We start from the raw sequence: 19,877 nt of genomic DNA, 5'->3' as shown, positions 1-19,877 counted from the left end.
CTACTTTTTAGGGACTAAGACACATAGCACACATAAAATATTCAGAAAAATGCTTAAAATATTAGCTGCTGCTACTACTTACTACTACTACTACAATATAACAAGTATAAAACTATATGATAATCAATCCTTCATAATTAAAGAATTGGCATAGCTCCCTGCAGTATCTCTCATCCAGAATAATTATGCCCCTTTTATCATCAGCTATTGCTGACCAGGTCTTATTTAAATAATTCTCAGCCTTTGCATCTCCATTTGGCCCATGTCATTGCACAGAATACTTTCTTCCAAATGCTCTACAAAATATCTTTTCTGATATACCCCATAAATAGATTTACAGCTCTATTTCTTGGAAAGTTTCTATATTTCTACCATGCTTTGATGTCAAGAGGAGTTTTTATAGCCATGATCCTTTTGTCAGGAAAAATGACTTCCAGATTAACACCTTTGAGAAAAGGATTCCAAGTTGGGTAGAGTCATGGTTTCCATGATTCTTCCTTGCATGTTACTATTAAAAATAGCTTCTCTAGCAACACAGGCTTTTTGTAATTATTTCATGCCTGCTGTATGTCAATAGTTTTCAAACACTATCTATGGGTCAACTACAGTAGAATAACCTGGGGGAAGTTTTACAAAATTTTAGATTCCTATTTCTCACTTATAAATATTCAACAGGTCAAGGCTAGACGGAAGAGGGGAGGTGCCTATGCTCTGAATGTTTAAACCACTCTCCCAAGATAACAGCAATATTTGTAAGTCATGTAAAAGGACTAATTTCCTTACTATACTAAAGCTTGACAAAAAACATAGAAAAGACTAACAATATGAAAAAAAAAATGGATCAAGAATATGAACAGATGGCACACACATGTGCATATACACAAATGGCAAAAAAAAAAAAAACATGAAGAGATGCTCAGCCTCACTCACAATTAACGAAACTCAAGTATAACAGAAATAAGATGCTAATTTTCACAACCAGGATGGTCCAAAATTAAAGTTGGATATTACCTATGTAGGCAAACACATGATGAATCAGTAATTCTCAATTTTCCTTGGTGTGAATGCAAAGCAATTCAAAATTTTGGAAACCAATTGCAACATCTATCAAAATTTTAAATGCATATATCTTTGGAAGCAGCAATCCACGTATGGTAATATAACCTCTAAGTATATCCAGAAAAGTAGGTATAGATATATATATATGTAAAGATACAGATATAGTTACATATCCTAGAATGGCCATTGAGCTTTCTTTGTAAGAGCAAACCAAAATAAAACAAAACAAAACAAAGCTTTTAATTTGTAAGAAATCTTCTCTGGTGAGTCTGATCAGTTGCCAAGTTTAGAAATTACTATTATGCTATTTAACTGGACTAAATACTACATTGTTCTAGTTCATCACATATCTGGTTAATGTAGAGCTACCTCACTGGGTAGCTAGAAGATTAAATGAGATAATATATGAGAAAGTAACTCTTTGTAATCCTAGGCATTGTGTAAATTGTAACTACATTAAAGATTTGCTAATATTTTGATCACGACTATACTAGCAAAATCCTAGGAACAGGGGATACATAGGCAAATAAGGCAGATTATCTGACCTTGAGATGTTTATACTCTAATAAAACACATGTGTAAAAAAAAAAAAGCAGAATACAGTATAATGAGCACTACAAAAGAGTCATGCAAAAATTACCAGAAGAGCAAGTTTTGCTGCATATGGGGAATATTTAATACAAAAATTGTTAGGAGTTCCTCAGGGATATAAAGGGAAAGAGAAAATTTACAGTAAAGGAAAGGTCCCATTCAATGGATGCATGAAAGCATAAGAGAATATGGCTTACTCAGGAAAATGTGAATAATTCTATATAGCTGACACATAGAACACACTATCAATTTTTCTTAAAATTTTTATTCAATAAAATACATTTAATACCACTGGCCACATTCCAGTCTTTTTTGTTAATGCTGGAAATACTTCCATATCCTGTAACTCCATGGGATCATCTTAGGCATGTGGATATAATTGTAACAAAGAAGCAAAAGGGCTGACCAGCCAGCGGATGGTGGGTAAATCAGCATTTCATAAAAATCACTGAAACCTAGCTTCTGAGGAGCTTTTTGTTCTTCATACAAATCTATTAGGGGAAAACCAATGATTATATTCGTTACATGCTTATGCTGACGTTATTATACATGTAGTCATCTGGACACAATGAGCAGTAGAGAATAATTAGTAATAAATAGAGAGAGCATTGTGGGGAAAGACAATGCTAATGGGCGGAATATTTGAGTCAAATTATGTCTGTAAGTAAAAAGTGTTTTCCATTTTTTTTTTTTTTGGCCCATTACAAAACATTTTGACATTGAAAAAATACTTTGAAAATGTAACTCATTTTTGCTTGGAACATTTTGTATTTCCAATTCATATAAATGATTATTTCCTTCCTCTCCTGCTCCCTCCTCCCTTTATTTGGCATTGTCAGTTTAGCTGTAAATGTCTGGTCATGAATATGTGCTTTGTGGCTGGAGTCAACAGGAAAGCTACTTTTTCATTTTACAGTGTTATGTATAAACTTGCAAATTCACTGAAGAATTTTTAGTTGTGGGTTACTTTGCCAAAAGTCTTACTACTTGGGTGACTCCAAGTTTTCTACCTTGGTAAGTAGGATCCAAATCTGTAGGTCATAGCTCATGACTTTGCCTTTTTCTATAGTAAAACAACCATTAGATAGTTCTTGGTCAAACCAAAATATATTTCCAAATTTGCATTACAGAAAATCTTACTAAAATATGGTAGCCCATTGCCAGTTTTCCCCATATGGCTTGCCTTCTTTCTACATGAAAAGAGTTAAGGAATATAGACTCTGTAAAAGAAATTCTTCACAATGTTTACTTCATTGACCAACTAGCTGCTACTGCCTTGAAAATGAAGCTACTGCCAATAGAACTAAGGCTATTTGGCACTGACCTTTGATTCTGTGTGTGTGTAGTGTGTGTGTGTGCGCACACAGACACACATACATATGTGCATATATATGTATAGTTTATTTATTTATTCCCTTTGTATTCTAAAAATGGTTTTACATTATTTTCCTTCAATTAGCTGCTTTCCTATATTTTGAGAAGAAAATGAATTGAAGTTTAGTAAAGGCTTTCCAGAAAGTTTTAATAAAAAGAATTCTATTTTAAATATATGTACTCCTCTCTTCTCTCTTTCATTACACTCTTCATTCACAAAATTCAAATGATTCTATATTAGAATTTTTCCATTTTATATGAGTATGTATTTGAACCAATCCTCTTTTAGGAAATCAAAGATCTGCATTATTATAGAAGATGCAACTGGCAATCATTCAGATTTTTTTTCAAATTTTCTTGAGACTTCATGCTTTGTTTTGAGGTAGAGAATCCTGTATTAGTAAAATCAGATCTATTTCTCTTATTTTAAAATACCAACTAAAAAAAAACAAAAAAAAATAATAACTAAAAAATAAATTAAAAGTTCAAAACAGAGAAAAATAGCATTACCACGGAGACTTAAGGACCCAAACTACAAGATATTTACATTTTAGAAGGTGGGATACAGGCTGCTTGGAACTAAATTCTGCTTCTCTATAAACATTAAAATTCTATACCCATCCTCTATGCCAACTGTCCAGATATCTACTTTAACTCTGCCTTCTTTCATATTATTCAAATTTTTAATGTATCTTTTTAATTTACTTATTAGTTTTTTGTTTGTTTGGGAAAATTATTTGAAATATATCACCAAAGGGGGTTTGTAATCAATACAGACTGAACTGGGATGAGAAGATAGGGAAGCTCTAGAAATATAATTTCCAGGAACAGAATGAGGTCACAGAGATAGAATTCATTCTTATGAAATAAATCAATAAGATAAAAGAAGCCAAAAATCACTGGTAGTTTTTAACTCAAATGATCCCAACCTAGCCACCCTAATAGTTGAGGTAAGCCCCGGGATGAAAATGATGGAGCTGTGACCCCCCCTCTAACAAAGGACTGTATAGGAAATGAGGAATCCAGTTCATCTTTTTACCTTGAAATAATTAGGAATCAGTACAAGGAAAGGGACTTTCAGTTCCTTAGGGTATACCCTAGAATATAAAGAGAGATGAACAAAGTCCCAGAACAGATGTCAAGCAGCCTTGATTACTTTACTAGCACTGTGAGAAACCTTATGGGGAATTTAAGAAATACTTAAGAGGAAAAACCAATGGATCTTGAAAATGCACTTGATTCTGAAATTACATATATGAGGACTAAAAGTTAGTGAACGTAATGTAGTCCTATCATTTTATAAAGCTTGGCGAAAACATCGGGACTTAGGCAATATATACAGGATGACTTATTAGTCAGCTAGACAGATATATTGATGAAGATTCAAGGCTAGACTTCTGTATTCAGAGATTCAACAATATAGTTTTTTTTTTCCTCACCAAGAGTAATTTATTTCTTCCTTCCCAAAACAGCTTGAGTAGGTAGTCCATTGACTGTATAGCAGATTGAAGGTATCAGAGACTCAGACTCCCTTCCATTTTTGTTTCTCTGCTACTCCGAGGTTGCTCCAAATTGAATAAGGCTTATTATCAAACTCACATTTCAGCCTGTAAAAGGGAGAGAAAGAGAAGAGGAGGGAGGCAAGTCCCCTTCCTGTTTAAGAAATCATCTAGAAGTTGATGATTTCTGCTTCATTTCATTGTCCAGACTACAACTAATCATAGGACTACAACTAATTGCAAGAGAAGCTTGTAAATATAGTCTTAAATGGTAAACCATGTAACCAGTGAAGCTTCAATTATTAAAGAGTAAAGTGTGAATAAATGTTGTGCAGACTCTGTTCATGTCCCAAAATATTATCTTTAGTTATCTAATGGATGCCAGGCTGCCAGGTACCTAGAAATCTCACTTGATTTTCACAACTCTGCAAAGCACACATTCAATACTTGGAGTAGTTAAATGACTTTCCCAAATTCATGTAGAAGTTATATGACCATATTTAGATCTACCTAAATCTAAGCAAAATTTGTGCTTTTTCCAGCATGACCCCCTGCCCCTCACATAAATGTGGGGGTGATAATCTCCTCGGTAAGTTTCATTGTGCATGATTCATTTCTAGTTTCTCATGATATTTAAGAATTAAAGGGGGAATAAGGAGATGTGATTATTTCACCTGGGGTAAAAAAAATACAACTCTATTTTTTATACTATTTCAAAGCCCATGATAAGGTGCTTAAGATGTAAGGACAACGCATTTCAGTTTTTTTTTTTTTTTTACACTCTAGAGAACCTAGCATTATACTAAACACCAATCAAGCAATTGACATACACTCTTCACAATCATATGAACCAAATACCTATGATGACTATTATTTTTCTCTCTGTTCATGATGCCAGCATGCAGGAGGATATGAACTTGACAGTGAGCTCTTTGAGGGAATTTGTACCTCATTTACTTCTGCAATTCCAATGATTAATACACCTTGCCCTTACTAAGAATTGAATTTGTTCCTTAAACTGCATTGAATATCAGAGTTTAAGAAAATAGGGTAAGAATGTTTTTGCTTATTCAAATTATTATGAAAATTACCTTTAGTGGGTATTTTTCTGACAACCATACAAACACATATTACATTTAAAAACCTGAAATCTTTTTAATTTTAAAGTTTGCCAAATCTTAACATTCAGAAGGATGAAACTGGACCACCTTTTTATATGATATACAAAGATAAATTCAAAATGGATGAAAGACCTAAATGTGAGATAGGAAATCATCGAAATCCCAGAGGAGAATACAGGCAGCAACCTCTCTGACCTCAGCCATTGCAACTTCTTACTAAACACATCATCGGAGGCAAGGGGAACAAAAGCAAAAATGAACTATGGTGACTTCATCAAGATAAAAAGCTTCTGCGCAGCAAAGGAAATAATCAACAAAACTAAAAGGCAGCCTACAGAATGGGAGAAGATATTTGCAAATGACATATCTGATAAAGGGTTAGGATCCAAAATTTATAAAGAACTTATCAAATTCAACCCCCAAAAAACAAATAATCCAGTTAAGAAACGTGCAGAAGACATGAACAGACACTTTTCCAAAGAAGACATTCAGATGGCTAACAGACACATGAGAAGATGCTAAACATCACTCATCATCAGGGAAATACAAATCAAAACCGGGATGAGATACTATCTCACACCTGTCAGAATGGCCACAATTAACAAGTCAACAAACAACAGATGTTGGCAAGGATGCAGAGAAAGGGGAACCCTCTTGCATTGTTGGTGGGGATGCAAACTGGTACAGCCACTCTGGAAAACAGTATGGAGGTTCCTCACAAAGTTGAAAATGGAAATACCCTACAACCGAGCAATTGCACTAGTAGGTATTTACCTAAAGGATACAAAAATTCAGATTGGAAGGGGTACATGCCCTCCAATGTTCACAGCAGCATTATCAACAATAGCCAAACTATGGAAAGAACACAACTGTCCATTGAAAGATGAATGGATAAAGAAGATGTGGTATATATACACAATGGGATATTACTCAGCCATCAAAAAGAATGGAATCTTGCCATTAGCAAAGACATGGATAGAGCTAGAGAGTATTATGCTAAGTGAAATAAGTCAGTCAGAGAAAGACAAATACCATATGATTTCACTCATATGTGGAACTTAAGAAACAAAACAGATGAACATATGGAAGGGGGGGAGAGAGAGAAACAAACCATAAGAGACTCTTAAAGATAGAGAACAAACTGAGGGTTGAAGGAGGGATGTGGGTGGGGGATAGGCTAGGTGGGTAGAGGGCACTTGTGATGAGCACAACACAATTTTTTTAACAAAAATTTGAGAAAAAATAAATAAGTTTGCTGAATCTTCAGTAGAGTTCATTCCATTCAATAGGTATTTTATAACAGTTTTGAATTTCAAGTATTTCAAGTATTTTGTTTTCTTTTGGTTTTGAAACAAAACTAATTTTCTGTTCAATATATTTTTGATTATAGGATGATAGGCTTTTGTTTTCCTTGACGACTATATGATAATGATATATTTTTCCTTGCCTCTCCATTTTGTTGATGATTTTTCAAAAATGTAGTATCTTATCAAATGATGACTAAGGCTTGAAAAAGAGTCAAATTCAAATATATAATTCTTATTTAATTTTTCATGAAGCATTAAAAAAAGGTGCCATAAAGTAGACATAATGGGTGGGGAAAATCTACAATGTTTTTCTGTATAGTTACTCATATTATTTATCTTATGTATTTTGCTTAGAATCTATTTAACTGTTCTTCCACATCTGGTTATTCATTCATTAGGAGAAATGCCATTATGCATGTGTCCAAACCCAAAGAATATATAACATCCAAGAGTAAATTGTAATATAAACTACAGACTTTGAGCTATTATGATGGGTAAATACATCATTTTCATCAATTGTAACAAATGTACCACTCTGAAGAGGGATATTGATAATGGGGGATGCTATGCATGTGTAGAGGAAGGGGGGATATGGGAAATCTCTGTACCTTCTCTTCAATTTTGCTGTGAACTTAAAGCTGCTCTAAAAAAATAAAAAATAAATTTAAAAAAAGGAAAGAAAAGAAAAAAAGAGGCAGAGAGAGAGAAAGAGAAATACAAAGTGAGAACTACGTCTTCAATTCTATGTTCAGCTCTGCTATTAATTTTAAGGATACTGTTCATAAATCATATAAGCTCCAGACCTCTGTTTCCTTATCTGTACAATTAGTATTGTGTTAGTGTATTGATGTGTAACAAATTTTTACACACATTTATTATCTCATAATTTCCATAGGTCAAAAATCTCATCACAGCTTAGCTAGGTGTTCTGCACAGAATCTCACTAGGCTGCAATGAAGGTGCTAGCTGGGCTGTGTTCTTGACTAGGGAAGAATATGGTTACAAGTTTATTCAGGTTGGTAGTAGAATTCATTTCCTTGTGCCTGGATGACTGAGGGACCCATCTTTATATTGGCTGTTGACTGGAGGCTGTTCAGAGGTTGCCCACAGTTCCTCGCCATGTGGACCTCTCCATACTCAGTTCACAATATAGGTAGTGGCTTCTCAAGGAAAACAGGAAAATCTGTCTCTCTGGTCTACTAAGATGGAGACTTATATAACTAAAAGTAATCATGGGAGTGACATTCCATCACTTTTCTCATACTCTACTGCTTAGAAATAAGTCATAGTTTGCACCTCTTTCAAGTGGTGCAACTATTCGAGACTAATACAAGGGTATTGCTCATTAGGAGTCAACAGATGATGTCTCTGTCACAAGGGTATTGAACCAGATAATCTTTAGATTTTCTCCCAGCTGTATAATTTTATGATTATTTAGGAAATGAGAATCATCTAATTCTTATTTTAAGTTGCAGTCTCTAAGCTCTCAAGGTTCAGAAAGGTTTCTGACCTCCTTACAGTTTTACATCTGATAAAGCCATGGTACTTACCATTTTACATGGGGCCAAAATGTAAGCAAAGGATTTGTATTAGCAAGAGCCAAGGACCCTAAGAGGAAAAGAAGCAGCTAAGCCAAAGTATTCTGAGAAAAGTCTAAACTTGACTATAAGATAAATCAAATGGGAGACCATGAGCACAAATTAGGATAGAGCTCACAAGAGTGAAGCTAAGAGCCAAATCAAAACGGGTGAGGCTGGGAGGGGGCAAAGTGTGTTTTTAGGTGAGTTCCATGAAGACAATTCATTTTTATTTTTAGCCTAAATTAAGTACCAGATGCAGAGCTTACATAGCTTGAAGTGATGATTCTCAACTTTTGCTGCATATTACAATTACCTGAGGAGTTTATAAATATCTAAATGTCCATGCCACGGTTCTATTAAGTCAGAATCTCTGAGGAACGACCGAGGTCTCAATATTTTTAAAGCTCCCCAATTATTTCAATGTATAGCCAAGGTTGAAAATCAATTATTTACTCTTACTATTGAAAGTAAAGTGGTCTGAGGACCAACCAGCAAGACTGGCATCATCTGGGGCACCTGGGTGGCTCAGTTAAGTGTCTGACTTTCAATTTCTGCTCAGGGCATGATCTCAGGATCGTGAGATTGAGCCCCACATGTGGCTCCATACTCAACACAGAGTCTGCTTCTCACTCTCCCTCGGCTTCCCCCCCCCGCCCCCGGCCACCACCACCCTCCGCTCATGGCTCCTATGCTAAATAAATAAATGAATAAATAAATAAATAAATGAATGAATAAATGAATGAATGAATAAATAAATAAATAAAATATTTTTTTAAAAAAAGATTGGCACCATCTGATAATGATCTCGTTAGAAATTCAGATGTTTATTTCCTTCCTCAATCTACTGAGTTTGAACCTGCAATTTAATAAGATTCTCAGGTGATTCCTATGTGATTGGCCCAGTTAAAGACCCCTAAGACAAAGATAACAGTACCTAATATCTCTTGGTACATGATTGTTTCTCCATAAACATAAAATCTAATAGAATTTTCCAGCCCACCTTTTGACAATTTGAGTAAATAATGAATAAAACAAAATGGGGGTAATAGAAAATGTACTACTGGAGAGATAAGACAATAGGAGGCTCTTAAAAAAAACTAATAGTGTTAGGGTTGTATTAATTTGTTTACACCTTCAAAGATAAACATTTGACTTTCTTGTGCCAACTCTGATTGATTGGTAGTGGCTGCCTGGAGAACTGTATTGAGAAATAATGTTCTAAGATTGCTTTGATTGAAGAGTATCCTGATAGCTTAACCTTGTCTCAGGGAATGACAGCTGTCGTACCATGTATTTGCTGAAATTGCTCTGGATTTTCTTATCCAATAGTAACTCTCATGACAGAGCCCACCTATTTTAAAGACACCTGACTGGGATTAAGGATTTATGGCCCCACAACATTTCCATATTTATTAACTCATTCATCCTCTCATAGATTCATTCATTTATTGCGTTAATAAAAAGTTATCAAATATCAGTTTTATGTCGCAGACACTCACTGTGCTGGGAATCAGATTCTTATGAAATTAGAGCAACCTCACCTTTTAGCATAAACATGCCATAGCTCCTTGAAATTCCATGAGCAAAGCAGCCTCACATCACCATCAATCATGCTCAACCCTGATGAGGGAACTGGTTTCACCAGAAGGTCTTGATTACTTCGCATGTCAGAGAGATGCTTAGCAGGAACCAAAGGCATGATGTTTCTTTTTAAAAAAAAAAAAAATCTTTTTTTTTTAAAGATTTTATCCATTTTTTGACAGAGAGAGACACAGAGAGAGAGGGAACACAAGCAGGGGGAGTGGGAGAGGGAGAAGCAGGCTTCCCGCTGAGCAGGGAGCCCGATGTGGGGCTCAATCCCAGGACCCTGGGACCATGACCCAAGCCGAAGGCAGACGCTTAATGATTGAGCCACCCAGGCGCCCCCAAAGGCATGATGTTTCAATTCAAACAGCTTCTTGCTGAATTTTAAGAATTGCAAAGTTAGAGTAGCTTTATTGTGACCTTCAGAAAAATCTTTACATGAAAATTCTGTTTAAGCACAGGTCAGAAATAGTTAATCCATAAGAAAAATACAAGTTATTAAGCTGTTCTTTAACAAATCTTATAGAAAAATTTAAAAAGGACTATGATTTCATCTTTTAACACTAAGAAAGTAAAATGTCTGTAGGTGGCTATCTTTGAAGCCCCAAGTGAGGGTGATTTTCCACTTATATTCCTTTCAGTAATAAAGAGCTGCTGGAAGCTCTATAGAAATGTTGTTTTATAGTGACTGTGCCAATTTACCTGGGCTTTCTTTCAAGCAGTGAGTGATTCCTTTGAATTATGTTTCAGCCAAAAATAGAGTTACTCATAAATTGCATGAATACCTTCCAGCTCATAATTGCCAGGTTCCAGTCTTGGATTTTAGTCATTAAGCCTAAACTCTTATTTTCTCTAAATTTCAAATTGATATAGCCTTCTTCTTTCCATTCTTCCTCTCCAGCAACAACCACCCTCTCCTCTCTTTATCATCCCTGAATACCACACACACAGAGGACTTACACTGTCTAGCACAGTGGGTTACACACAAAGATTGTCTCATGATGATGAACCATTGTTGAACATAAGGCTTCAATTTGAATGAAATGCTTTCTCACCACATTAAAAAAAAAATCCATTAGCAGTTACTGATAAGCTCAGGATTATTTCTGTAGAAAAATCAGTTTAGGTTCAAGATAAATACATGGAAACTGAAAGCAATTAAGCAGGAAATTTTTTTGGTGCTACTTGTCAGATATTTGAGGAAGATATTTTAGGAAAACTGCTTTTGGTAAACAGAAAAATTACACTGGCATTTTCTTTTGCTTTTCTCCTTCTGAGTTCTGACTTTTTTTTCTGAAACATACAAACAATGCAGCCATTAAATACTGGAAATTAAAAGAAATTACACATATTCAGTAAATAATTTGTACGAAGATGAACAAAATAACATAAAAATAAAAAAGATTGAGCTCACCTGGAATAGTAAAATTCTATCAGAGATAGCTGATTTCCACAGGAAAAAGGCTGGATTATTTTAGGCAAAACAAAGAGCTCAATCGACATTCAATACGTTTCTGTTTTCATATACAAGATGAGTGATGTTCATTCATGGTGAAAATGGCTACATGCTTGGTTCATTTACGGAATATCCACCACCATAAGTGTCTATGCCACCAAGCCTTAATTCCACATGGGTTATCACACTGTAAGAACTTCACTGGGAGATGTTGTAGCATGCAGAATATCATGAGAATACCAGATAATTAAATGGAGGTAAAAGCTAACAGGGATGTCAACTTTCCCGTTTTCTCCAAAGTTGATGGAGTTATATAGACCATTTGTTAAATGTATAATAGGAAAGAAAACAAATTTAGAAAAAATGAATATTAAGATAGTACAGATTAATCTTATCATTGATCTATAAGAAATGAATGACTTTCTTGAAAAACTCTGTAGTGTCAAGCTAATTGAAATTGAAAAAAAACCCTAGAGGTATGTTTTCTCCAGACATTTGACCTTCTATATGTTCAGCTGTAGTTAAGTGTCATAGTGTTTGTTATGTTTATAATATTTAGGATGAAAAATTTATTTCCCTCTTCTTAGTCATGCTGAGATGGGTACAACATCTACATCTATATCCTACTGCTCAAGTTCAGCAGGGAGCTATTCAAAAGCAAATGCACGCTATTTATTGCCATAATGTGAAACCCCTAGCTTGAGAAAGAACGCAGGGATACTTTTTGTCTCCTGCCTAAAAACTTAAGCTAAGGGAATTCTTTTTTCTCCCTAAACCAGTCCCTTCATCTTGCTTGGCTCTCCAGCTCTTCACAGATGTTAAGAGAAGCACAGAAAGAAGGCAACCCCATTTGGAGGGGGAAAAAAAGGAAAAGAAAAAACATTTCCTAAAGCCTAAATGATCCACGTTTGGTCTTTCCAGGACCAGGCAAGTAACACAATAAGCTGTCTTACACTCTAACCGGAGAGGAGTAAGTAAGCTCTCTTACACTCTAACTGTAGAGTAAGAAACAGAGGGAAAAAAAAAAGAGAGTCTCTTTCTTCCTCTCTTAAAGAAAAATACAAAAACAGAAAAATTCCAAAGTAGCAAATTCTAAGGAGGAATAAGAGTGTTAGGTAGTCCAAGCAACTCTATTACTTCACAGTGTGCTTTATCTTGACCAGCACTGACCCAGCAAAACTCCTTTCTTAGCTTGATTCCCCACAGAAGTTGGAATATGTCATTAACATCTGCAAATAAGGTAGGTGCCACTTAAACTCCAGAAAAATGATTAGGACATATAGGCTAAGGAGCAGACTTTTTTGTTTGGTTGGGTTTTTTTGTTGTTTTATTTTGTTTTGTTAAGACTGTGGCTGCTGTAGACAAATTAGCACATGTGGTCACAAAACTTAACAATAAAAAGGCTAACAGCACAACTTGTCTACCTTACAGGCTGATCTCAATGAACTTGAATCCAGACTGGGATGATTTAGAGTCAGGTCAGAGTCCTAAAGATCCTGGAGAATTCAAAAGACTGGGAGGTCTTGATCAGGTTAGCTAGGCTACATCCCCCTTGTACCAAATAGTTCCCCAAAGCTCAGGACTTTTCCAAGGTAATTTGGCAGAAATTCTGATTGAAGCAGAACTTTTAATAGCACACTGGAACAATTATTTCGAATTAGGTTTTTATTGAACATTAGAAGAGGCAGAGAATAATTTTTACTTTGCAATGTTTGACTCCAATTCTTTTCAGTGACTTCTGTTTCATTTCATCTGACTCCTATATACTGAAATGGCCAAATACTAATTTAAGCAACATCAATTTTTTTCTTATTAAATGAGAAGGTAAGATGATGTGCCAAAGCAATTCCCACACTAACCAGGCTTTTAAATTCTGATTTTAAAATAATGAATTTGGCATGACATGCTCACTATTGCAGGTACTATAGCTTCAAAAACTCCATTTAATAATCTTGACAAATTTTTAACTCTCCCCATTGTATAATACATGCTGGAAGGCTGGTTTGTACAAACATACCCTGAATGTCCCTGTTAATCACTATCTTGAGAATGTAGAGATCCTGTCCTCCTCCCTCTATATTACCACCAAGCAGAATATGTAGAAGAATGTTGTGTTCAGTATTCAAGGACAAGGGCTACGGGAGTGGCCAACCCGTAGCATCTCCCTTGTAATGAAAAATGTGAAGATGACAGGCCTTGATCTCCTTGGAATGCTGGCCAAGCAAGGAGGGAGAGGCTACAGATAATTGCTAGTCTAAGTTGCTATACTGTAAAAGCTTGCTGCATATAGATTCCACCAGCAGATGCTTTGTCCAGACTGCCACACTTACTGTACACACCCTCCCCCAATAAACCTGCCTTCTTCGGTCTCACTGGACCATCACCCACCCCTGGCTTAGAGTCTGTTGAGATGTGATTACACACCATCTATCTTAGCATCCAGTAAAAATGGGTAAAGATGCTATTAAATAAAGAATTAGAATCACTAACCCAACACAGCATATCATTTATGCACTTGAAGATTAAGGAGAAAGATTAGGATTTCAAGAAAAATAGATAATCTAGAAGAATAGATGTCAAACTGTGGAACAGGAGACTTTTGAAGATATTTCACTGATTATGAAATTTGACAAGACAGGAAATTTAAAACATATAAAGTATACAAATTCTAAATGTTTTCTTGACATAACTGAACTAAAATACAATGTTCTCACTTAACAGAATATTTTATATTGACTGTTAAGTGTAAGATACAGCTCTAAAGAAACAATGATGGCCAAATATTATTTGATGCACCATATATAGATTTTCATTCAAAGTTCTGCTTTGATGAGCAATTATTAAGCATCCACTGCACTATATGCAGCTTTAGATGAAACAAGCAAAAACAGAAACAAGTTTTTTTGTGTGTGTGCTAAAACTTTTATAAAAAAAAAAAAAACCCACAACTTTCTATGTGAATCATCACTGTTTTATTGATTCTCTTAGTATTAAAGCTGTGATAGTTTTCTATCGCTCCTGTAAGAAATTACACAATCTAGTGGGTTAAGCAAAACAAATGTATTATCTAACAATTCTGTAGGTCAGAAATCCAACATGGGTCTCACAGAGCTAAAATCAAGGTTTAGGTATGGTTCTATTTCTTTTTGGAGGCTCTAGAGGAGAATGTATTTCCTCGCATTTGTAGAACTGAGGTTCCTGTTTTCTTGCTAGCTGTTAGCTGAGGGCAATTTCCAGCTTCTGTAGACTGCCCACATTCTTTTGGCTCACAGCCACTTTCCTTCATCTTCAAAGCTGGTAACAATGGTTCAAGTCCTTCTCACTTTACATTTCTTAACCTACTCTTCTACCTTTCTTCTCTCTGAAGGACTCATGTGATTAAATAAGGCCCATGTAGATAATCTAAAATAATCTTTTCATCCCAAGGTCCTTTACTTAATCACATCTGCAAAGACTCTTCTGTCAAGTAAGAAAATATAGTCACAGGTTCATGTGATTAGGTACCAGATTATGCCTAAAACAAAATGCACTATGAAAATATACACTTTCCCAAACATCCAGAGGCATCCTTACTGGAGAACATGTATTAGTTCCCCCAAAAGATTTAATTCTTTAAACAGAATTTAATCAACTTGAGTTTTTGTTTTGTTTTTTAGTCTTTTTAAATGTGTTGCATTTCTGATGAAAAAGAAATTTTGCAAATATAGAACATTTACATTTCTTCCAGTTATGACCTTTCCCCCTCATGGATCCTACTCATCTTCCAATACCTGGCTCAAATATTGTCAATTTACTTTTTAAAAGATTTCTCAAATAATCTAAGTATGAATAAAGGGGGATTTTAAACTGAGGACAGTATTATATGAAATTTTTATTTTTAAACTGTGACTAAAATAGATAATTTTCTAGGGAAAGTAATTGATCCAAATATAAAATTAGGATTGCTGTCAAAAACTATTTCCAAAAAAGGCATGGGGACTGCATGATTTAGAGACTTTTTTTTTTTTTTAATGCTTAAACTTGAGAAAAATGGAAAGCTACCCAATTTCATTCTAACATATTCATGGATTCCAAATCTGACAAAAGTAGCCCCCCTTGTCTTAGTCAATTCAGGCTGCTATAACAAAAATACTGTGGAGCAGGTGGCTTAAACAACATTTATTTCTTAGAGTTGTGGAGGCTGGGAAGTCCAAGATCAAGACACAGGAAGACCCAATGTGTGGTGAAAGCACTTTTCCTGACTGGTTCTTTTCTGTTTGTATTCTCACATGATGGAGAGCTAAGTCTCTCTCATGTCTCTTCTTATAAGGGAACTAACCCCATTTATGCTGTGTCCACCATTATAACTTAATTACCTCCTAAATGCCTCAGCTTCTAATATCATCATACAGTTGGATTTGGACTTCAACTCATGATTTTTTGTTTGTTTTAAAGAGAGAGAGCACACGTGAGCAGGGAGAAAGAGAGGGAGAGGGAGAGAGAGAGAATCTCAAGCAGGTTCCATGCCCAGCACAGAACCTGACTTGGGGCTCCATCCCATGACCCTGATATCACAACCCTAGCTGAAAGCAAGAGTCAGATGCTTAACCAACTGAGCCACCCAGGCGCCCCTCAACACAGGAAATTTTGAGAGACACAAATATTCAGTCCATAATATATCTCCAAAAGATTAGAGCCAAATCTCACATATGTAAACAGACACTAAAATATTAGCACCTCAAATCCATCAACGCTTTACAAGAATATTACACTGTGCACAAATACAGTATATATAAAATAAACAAGTTTCAATATTAGAATAATTATTACCTTAATAAGTTAGAAGGTAAAAGAAATATGATTCTTTCCATAGATTAAGCATTTCCTAATTAAATTAACTGTTCATTCTTTTAATAAGCTAATATATCTTTCTCAAACCTAATACTTCATCCTTAATAAAAAATCAGGGTGATCAAATATAGCTAATCATATTATTTTCCCCTAGTGATCCCAGGTACATGCCAGAAGAAATCGATATGCTTTTCAGGTGTTAATGCATTCCAATAAATGTCAGAAAAAAATATAAAGATGTCTACAACTATCAATATTACTCAACATTACCCTGATTGCTTTATTCGATAAAATAAGAAAGGAGGAAAAAATTGTAGGTAAGTTCTGTGGGTTGTTTTACATAGTTGGAGTTTATAGTGTCCCTAATGGTTATAAGAATTTTTTCATCATCTTTTTTTACTTAAATTCAATTTTTAGATGTTAAAATTGATACACTGGCTTACCACTTACTTATACTTTTCTAGTGTATCATTTTCCACCAGTTATGTTCAATGTTTAAGAGTTCTCTGGTTTTAAATGGGTTTCTTATAAAGATACATTGTTTAATCATATTTAATCCAATATATGGGTCATTTTCATTTATTCAATAATTTTAACTCATTTATATTTATTGTAATTACCCTTGTATTAGTGCTTATTTTTGCAAGCCTTTATTTCATATACATATTTTTTAATTTACTATATTTTTATTTATTTTGTTTATCCTTGTCTACATTCCATTATACAGATAAATTTTCTTCTACTGGTCTTATAGACTATATGTATTCACTCACTTTTCAACAAATATTTGCTGATACATGCACTGTTCTAGGCAAAAGATAAATAAATTCAGAAATATAGTATGTCAGGAGTAATCATTGCTATAGAGAGAAATAAAGCATGAAAAGGTGGTTATGGCATGTTGAGGAAAGGAGGTATTATTGTTTTAATAAGGTGATCAGCCTTTCCAAGAATGTGATATTTGAGTAAAAATCTGAAGAAAAGGAGGGAGTGAGGCACTCAGATATTTGAGGGAAGAGGAAATATGAGAGACAACAAGGAGACAGTGTACCTGGAGTGATTGATGTGCAAGAGGAAATTACAACAGATACATTGGAAGAGAGAGTAAGAGGGTCAGAATTCTCCTGAATTAATTCTTCTTCTACCCGGAGTACACCCTCATAACATTTCAGTCTACTTCCTACTTCAATCATTACAGCAAAAGCAAGCTATTTACAAATAAAACTAAACAGTGGCTTACCTCAACTGCACTACATATCTCTCACTTTCTGCCTCAAGGTTTCTTTGACATCACAGTGTGCAATGTGTTCAGACACTGACTGGCATATCTGCATATGTAGCCTGAAGGTGACAGAGACTTAACACCCCAGTGGCTAACCATTTTTGATTGAAAGGAAAGTCCTTCAACCAACCCTAAGTGAGTTATTCCAAAGTGCAATCTACACAGCTTCTCTTATCCCTTGATAATTTTTTTTTCTTTGTCTCTAATGCTTTTAATTTTAACTTTAATGGATCTATGGGTGAAGTTTACTTACTGATCCTACCTGCCAATTTGATCCATTTCAATCTGAAGTTTCATGTCTCTCTGTACTTCTGGGAAATACTTCCATCATTTATTCAGATTTTTTATACATGTGATTTTTTTCTTCTCTTTCCTTCTGAGGCTCCTACTAAATAGATTCTCACTCTTCTACATCCATTCACCATATTTCAACTTCTGTCTCAACCTTTTCTCTCTTTATGTCTTTCTGACTCCTTCCCAGGAATCCTCAAAATGATCTTCAAGCTCATTTATTTTTTTATGTGTATTCTTTTTAACATAGCCACAGAGTTCTTTACTTGAAAAATTATATTTTGCTGATTTATTCTTCTTTTATGCAGTCAGATGGCTAATTTTTCTTAATATATTGGGACTGAGTTTGCTGCATTGTTTTCAGAAGTCTCTTTTAGTTGCAAAAAACTGAGAAACCATGCAAAGTGCCTCAAGAAAAGAATAATTTTGTCTTCTCATATCTTTTATGGGTCATGTGGTCTCATTCATCTAGCATATCTGATTTTTCCTGAACAATTTCCTGAATTAATATCTGTATCAATTGACCATGTACTATGTATCAGGCTCTCTACACATTACTAGGATAGGGCAACATATAAGATTATGTTCCTGCTTTCATTCTTCTACTTGTTCATTGTGCCAGGCCCCTTGTAATTTGTCTTGATACCTCAATCATTCAGCTGATCAGCTGATACTTCTCTATATATTTTTATTACAAATTCCAAGAAGAACTATGATCTTCTGATTCATACTGGGTCATAGTATATAGAGTAGTAACTCTTGGATCTGGTACAATGTCATATTCAGTAAATCATGGACAGGATCAGTCAGCATGGCTACTGAAAGACTTTGCAGATAATACAAACAGGTGTTTATAGGTGAAACAAGTCCCTGTGGAAGAGGTTAAATGCAGGAAGGTAGCATAAACATGAATAGTACCTTTACATTATAATATATTCTACCTTTAAAAGTCCCCAAAGATTAAGGACATACCTAAGTATAATATATCCTTTAACAATTGATTAGGGATTCATAAACCATAAATTCATTAACATCTACTATGAATTAACATATTTTGCTTTAATCTAGAGGAAGGATTACCTCATAAAACAAAGGCATCACTTTGACTATTCAGGACAGAGTGATCTCGACCTGGGACCAGAGAAAACCAGAGTAGTATGCCCAGATGTGCTTCTATGAATCACAGCTGCAGAGCACTTTATTCAAGAAAAAAACTTACCAGAAGCTGCATTTGCATTAGATTTTAAATCATGGAGCTATGAAGAATCAAGATACCATAACAGTTTATGTCCATTTGATCAGGGCAGCCATAAAAAGCAAACACTGGTAAACAAATTTCAAAAGATAGGGTTTCATATGAGGAGAGAAGTGATTTACTTCCTAACTGACTTAACAACACAAAATGTCCTCCCCAACCACACTACCATTATCAGACAAAGCCCTTCACCAATTTAAAAACCCATATCAGAGAATGATATGAACAAAAATGCAGGCAACAGAGCACCATATTTAAAGCTGTTGCTTGATGTGTTACATGACTTTGTTACATCTTTTTTAAAAAAATATTTTTTATGTTCATGAGCGGTCTTCATAATTTCATTCACTTTTTATACTAAACCATTAAATCAAGAGAGAAACAAGGGTTGACTTAAAAGGTAGAAGACACAATTTCAAAGTACGCATTAATTTAATAGATGTTTTAAGCACTTTTTATTAGAAAAGTTATCTGAGATTTAGAACTCAACCTAAATGCTACAGAAACAAATAAGCAAGCCTTTCCTCAAATTCTTTTGAGATATCTCTTCATTTGTCAACTATGTAATGTTTCCCCCCACCTAAAAGATCTAGTCAATTAAATTTTCTTAAGCAAATGTTAAGTTAATCCCTTAAGGAAATAGCACTA

This window comes from Eumetopias jubatus, unplaced genomic scaffold (assembly GCF_037043125.1).
Source record: "Eumetopias jubatus isolate StellerSeaLion01/CBP00866 unplaced genomic scaffold, mEumJub1_p1.0 scaffold_8, whole genome shotgun sequence".
Lineage (NCBI taxonomy): Eukaryota > Metazoa > Chordata > Mammalia > Carnivora > Otariidae > Eumetopias > Eumetopias jubatus.
Note: the sequence above shows the minus strand (reverse complement) of the source record.